Source organism: Erigeron canadensis, chromosome 7 (genome assembly GCF_010389155.1).
Source record: "Erigeron canadensis isolate Cc75 chromosome 7, C_canadensis_v1, whole genome shotgun sequence".
In the NCBI taxonomy this organism is placed as follows: Eukaryota; Viridiplantae; Streptophyta; class Magnoliopsida; order Asterales; family Asteraceae; genus Erigeron; species Erigeron canadensis.
In genome coordinates, this window is record NC_057767.1 from 16,758,038 (window position 1) to 16,764,756 (window position 6,719).

The window sequence follows — 6,719 nt, forward strand, 5'->3', positions numbered from 1 at the left end:
ATATTAATACCCGCGTGCTAACTATAGTTGTAAGATGACTCTATCAAATGTATATGATCATCTCGATTATCTCTAAAGTCTACGACGCACGCTCTCAACATGTCTTATAAAGTCTGAATCGTGCGCTCACTTTGACCATCGGTTTGAGGATGTACACCGTACTCATAACTAGTCTAGTCCGAAAATCCCTTTGAAATCCTTGCCAAAAATGAGAATTGGAATGAGTGTCTCTGTCTGAAATGATCGAAACTGGTATACCATGCTTCGCCACGTTTTCATTTACATACTTCTTCACCAATCTCTCTATGGAATCTTTCTCACGAATGGTCAAGAAATGAGCAGAATTTGTTAGTCTATCGACAATCACCCATAACACATCATGACTCTTTTGTTCTAAGCAGTTTCGTAATAAAATCCATAGTCACATATTCCCTTTTCTATTCAGGATTTATATAAATATATATATACAAAATCTGAAAACATTTATATATATATTTACAAGAAAATCGATTTTTGTGAAAAACAAACACAAATCCATATGAACCTTACCAAGATCTAAAACAAGGATGAAGAAAGATGAAGAACAAGCCTTTAAAGATTAGATCTATGCATAGTTTAGCCAAATATTAAAAGAAAAATAAGAACTTGAAGAAAAAGGTGGTGGTTTGCGGTGGTTGAGCGGCGGCCAGGTGGTGGTTGGCATTTCCACAAGACAACTATTATTCCTCCTGTTCTCGAGTTCACGCATAATTTTTCTAAATTCTATATCCTCATAAAGCCCGAATAAACATAAGTCCACTCATTCTGTTAATAATGCCTTACACGCCCTAAAAATACATGTTCTAATAAAGTCGCGTACATGAACCGAAAGAACTAAAGATGGTCGGAAACGTGCATCGGGAAAATACGCTCAGATGACGGTTGTCACACAACTTGTGCTTACGAACAAAAGTATTTGGCAAACTCTACATGAAATGAAAAGTAATGTTAATACGTAATATGTAAAGTGTAACATTTGTACTTTCAAAAGCTGTTCAATATGATTCAAATACAATGAATTAAACAATAAAATTATATAATGATTCAGAAAACAGCAAAAATCTTACCAATTGATTCATTTGAATATTACGACGGCGAATAGTCTGAAAGCAGTGTGAGGCATCAGTTGAATGTGCAGCGTGAGGATACCTACATTTGTGATATTTGGTTTCAAGAATCTGCTCATCATCTGAAAAAGATGAACAAAACTTCATCTCCTTGTTATTAATCACTAAATGATACACAAATGAATATGCAATAGTGTTAATAAAAGATAAGTTTTGAAAGTTGGATAACATAGGTAACATTGTAAAGACTGTTACCTTCACTATGAATGCCTTTTAAACTTCCATCAGATTGAAATACTTCAACCTTGAAAGTGAAATCCAAATTCTTGCTGAACTTAAGAATGTTACCTGGACAAATATTATTGATTGAACAGAAATTCTTCCATCGTACTCCCTCAAAACCACAGGCCATCTTGCCATGACAACCATCCAATTGATAGTAGCGATAACTAACACTTACTTTTGCATTTTGTTTCCTACCAAACACAACCGCAGTATGTTGCCAGCCATGATCCATATTTTTGTTCAAAGGAGACAAAAAGCATGCAGAAAGCACCTATAAAGAAACAACAATAATGTAAACCTCCGAAAACTGTATTAGTAAAAAAATATATTTAAACAAAATTAAAGAACTGATTTTTGCACAATTGCGTACCACCATCTGAGAAATATGATTACTGGCAACAATTAATTGACTTTTAACTGCTGAATCACCCGGTTGCATCATTCTAGTATACTCCAAAGCACTAGTACAGTAAACTTGAACATCAAAGGTATACTTCTCTTTGAAAGTAAAGCACAAAGTACCAAATTGTTGATATGGATCAAAGTTCACATACTTGATCCATCCTCACCAGATAGAACACAACTACCATCTTTCAAACGGGCAGCATTAACTTTATGTTTTTTCCCTCTACTGTCAATCAATTTCATAAAAAAAATGCCCTTGTTTTGGCAACACATTCGCAACAATGTTTGGTATGACCTAAAAAGAATTATAAAATATAGTATCTTCAATGAAAGCATACATATATCCTAATTAAGTAATTAGGAGTATATTAAAAGTATATAGTAATAGAAAACATTAACCAGGGGGTTGACAAACTCTTTAGTTTTTCCACAATTGACAAGAAATTGGAATTCAAACTCCAACTATTTATTCAAATCAAATAAACCAAAAAAAAAAAAAAATTAAGATGAACACTTCCAAAACCTAAAAATAATAATTAAATAAACAAAAACATACATTATTTAGTAAAAAGGCGAAAAAAAAGAAGAAAAACATACATGGTCACCTGTCCCCTAAAAGATAATTTACTACGAACATTATCTGTTGTAACACCCTAACTAAGGCGGAACAATGAGATGTACAAAAAGTCGAGTATTCAAAACAAAGGATTATAAATAACATTCACCATAGCTTTATTTGATAAAAATAATTTACAATGTACAAACATGTGAACCAATTTCTAAGTACAAATGCGTCCACCATACTTGGATATTAAGTCCACGAACCAAATAACAAGGACATGAAATAGTAAACTACAATGATCAAGGCGGATTCCATTGCCTATCACAAGGTTTGATCTTTGACTCCAAAGTGCAATGCAAATAATCATGAAGCATATAAATCCTCAATGCTTAAGCTTATTTCCTGAAAAGCATTAAGAAAAAAGTGTCAACTACGGAAACGTAGTTGGTGAGTGCATAGGTTTTTATATAAATCTTGGTACATCACCGTTTTAATACTTAGAAAACCGATTACTATTACATTTTGAAATATCTAAACCATATGACCGACAAAATTTTCATATCATGTTATCAAGTTTCCAAATACCATAATGTCATATCAAGACTTGGAAAAATCCATAGTAAAATTTCAGGTTCTTATTTGTCGAATCATCATGAGAGAAAAAGTATATAAATCGATTAATCGTATATCATACCAAAATCATTCGGTTACCAAAATCATTTCAATATCACCAATTTCAACGTCTTTCAAGATATCATATGAGGGACGATACCCAATCCGTATGTTCAAACAATTTCCAATTATCAACAATATTAATATCAATTTCACTTAGCTACAAGGGCATAATTCAATATCAACTTCATTTAGCCACAAAGGCATAATTTACATAATTTTGATGAGTAAATGCTTGAGCCACTACTACTACTACCATTTTATCAAGTCCAACAATATATATAATTCATTTCATGGCACAAGCTGTCAATCAAGTGCCGTATTAATAATAATAGGGTCGTGCCATGGAGACGACCATTTAAATATAAGGTAGCTAGAGCACCACTATGGTCGGACTGGAAGTGAGGGTCGTCACAAAGGCAACCAACCTTCCACCGTTACACTTATGGGTGGGTGGACAAAACCTAGTTGCGTAACTCTCTAACTACAGGCCTCCATTTTCGGAGTAAATAGTAGTGTACCGAAAGAAAACGGGTTGACAGAACTCAAGCTCATCATAAAACATTTATCACATTGAACATACGAAACAATTTCATTTCATAATCATATTATCAAAAAAATCATTATATATATATATATATGTATATAAAAGCAATTTCATTTATATATCATGCTTTTCACCCCGATAGTTAAACACATAAAACAGTTTGAAAGGGGGCTATGACTCACCTTGATATGCCACACATTATATTCCATATATCCAAAATGGGTACTTCCCATCTATAGCTTCCTTGATTATATATTCCTTATGCTCCTCATTCGTACATCAAGGCCAAGCCTATCCCTACGATAGGACTAATATACATAAGTTTATATCTTAAGCCATTGCTTAGAAATGCCACTTTTATTAACTTGTCACCAATTATGAAATCCAAGTGTATTGCTAAGATTCACATCTTTTTAATCATAGAGACTAATGGTGTAAAAGGTCACTTTCAGTATACATGTAGTTATAAGTTGTTAGAATTTTAGTAACTTGTCTTCATTTGTGGTTTCGTTTGGCATCTTAGGTTATCATATGCTAATGTCATATTAGTTTATATTAACCTTATTCATCATTTGATGTGTAACCGATTTTAGGATGAATTAGCATTTGTGATGTCAATTTATAGATTGGTTAACGTAATTACTTATGTTCATTCCGCTTAGTTATAGTTCACGTTACAATGTTTACGCTTATCCTTTAACTCACATTTTTCTCGATATGCCGTATGATTACTTGGGTTAATGAAATTCATTTAAGTGTTATGGCCATTATCAATTGGGCCAAAGTGTGATGGGTTTTTAAGTGACTTGGGCTTAATTTATTTATTGGGCTTACCCTTATTTGGGTTATGTGATTAATGGATCATAGTGGTTATTGGGCCAAGTGGGCCTACTGATTTATATTCCTTATGGGCTCATTAGTTGGGCCGGGCTAGCCCATTAACTCCTTAGTGCATCATTTAGCCCATTACACTAATGATTAGCTTCTTTCAAAATTTTCTATTTTTACTTCACATTTTTATGAAATGTTGGCTACTATTTTGGGGTCAAGCCGAATTATTTGGACCTTCATGATTTTTACACAGTGACTTATATGTATCTAGTATTTTTGTGAATTTTTGGTGAATTTTTAGATAATGTTTGGTGTCCTTAAAAATTATCCAAACACAAACTGTCCCGAATGGGCACTGCTTGCGACATCAGAAGTTTTATAAAAGTTCTTGATGTTTTGATTGTTAGAAAAATCCCATGATTTTATTTTAACTTCACGACACATTGAAATTAATTTCCACCAAGTATGACCTCATGGAACCTTATGGATTAGGAGATAAAAATTGTTAAAGTTTACAAAATATTCAAACAAAATAACAGTTTGACCAGTTTCAGTAGAAAAATCATATTTTTCGTTTGGTTCAGTATTTTTGAGTAATTCCAGTTGGAGGTTAATCTTAACTCATTTTTCTACAACTTTTATTTTGAACGTTTTTCTTGAAAATGCCCTTACATGTTCAGTTTATTCGTTACAAGACAGAAGATGGATTCTGTCAGCTTACTTTGTTTGCCCAATGCATGCCTTTACTTTATGGCTTCACCCAATACTTATTTTGGCAAACCCAATACATTTTGTTCATCCTAATTCATCTCTTAATCTTTCATTAGTGTTTTCTCCAGATTTTATTTTATATTTTATAGATAAATCATGTGATGAAAGTGATGAATTTATATTTGTGTTCTTGTGATTTCGGTTAGTGATTTTTATGCATTGTTTTGTCTTGAATTCTTATAAAATCCTTATTTCTTGTACTAACCTCATAAATCCCAGATTATTAACATGTATTTTAACATCAAAATATGTATATGAAATCATCAATTAAAGACCCATCTCAAATCCCAAATCAAAACAACTCAAACTAGTGTAAATCTAAGTATGCATGTAATCATCTCATCATTTTAACAATAAATCTTTATCCATCTTCAATTCAACAACTTAAAAACATATTTTTATGAAAAACTCCAGAAATATATTCATCAAAATATATAAAAATATGACCATATTTCAAAGGAAAAATCACTTTAAAATATATTTAATCTATGACAACACCTTTGGGTCTTAAACTAGTTGAATCCTTGAATCTTTCTTCTAGATTTCAACATGCATGAGCATGAGGAAGAAGATTCTATCAACTTGCTTTCATCAAGTGTATTTTCAAGAAGAAAATCAAAGAAAAACATGGTCTTTGATAAAGATCTTTTAGTATATACAAAAACAAGATATATTAAATAAAGAGATGATGAGTTATACCCTTGATGAACTCGAAATGGAGGCTGTTTTGGACACCCAAACCCACAACCATATGACCCAAAAATGGACTCCTTAGCTTGCTTTAACACACCCTTGAATGATCTAGCATGAACCCTTATTATTATAGTTGATTCACTTAAGAGTTTTGAGCTCTAATTTGTGTTGTAAGAATCGAAAATGAGAAGAAGAAAAGGAGAGAAAAGTGTAGAAAATTTGAGAGGAAAAGAGAGAGAGAAATGGGATGGAGTGTGTGTTGGAAGTGTGAAAGGAGTGATGGTGGAGTGAAAGGTGTGAATGGGTGTATTGGGAGTGTAGGAATAAGTGGTGTAGTTGATTTTTGATTGGGTAAAGGGTTTTGGGATATGGGGGCCGGTTTTGGTTAAGGAAAAATAGAGGGGATTTTTGAATTTTAAAGGTATAATGTAAGTGTATATGTGTATGTGTATGTGTTGTAAGTATGGGTGCATGTATGGATTTTTAGGTTAACTAGTTAGTAGTCTTTTAAAAGACTTGTGTGATTATATGAATATGTATATATATGACCGTATATATGTGTATGTGTTCATATATATTTGTGTTTTAATTTGTTAATTGACTCTTTGTTTATAAACTTGCATTTTATATAATATATATATATACTTATTATTATTCAACACCTTTAAATGCATATTAGCTTATAAATATATTTTTAGATGGTCATCATATATATATTTTTGTGTTTACATATACTTAAATTCTCTTGATGTTTAAATGGTTGGACATCTATAAGGATTTCTTGATTGTTATCACAACTTGTGAGTCTTGTACAAATATTTTTTGCAACTTAACTTCTCGAATGAAA

The 6,719-nt window shown here is 32.0% G+C and overlaps 1 long non-coding RNA gene across 1 annotated transcript; it reads right to left on the reverse strand.

The window, feature by feature from the left end:
* Window positions 1–2,742: 2,742 nt before the first annotated feature.
* Window positions 2,743–6,134, reverse strand: LOC122606537. The gene is made up of 3 exons (XR_006324935.1): window positions 5,879–6,134; window positions 3,760–3,874; window positions 2,743–2,760 (listed from the first exon to the last, which is right to left on the reverse strand). It is a non-coding gene; the product is annotated as an uncharacterized LOC122606537 (long non-coding RNA).
* Between the last annotated feature and the right edge of the window lie 585 nt (window positions 6,135–6,719).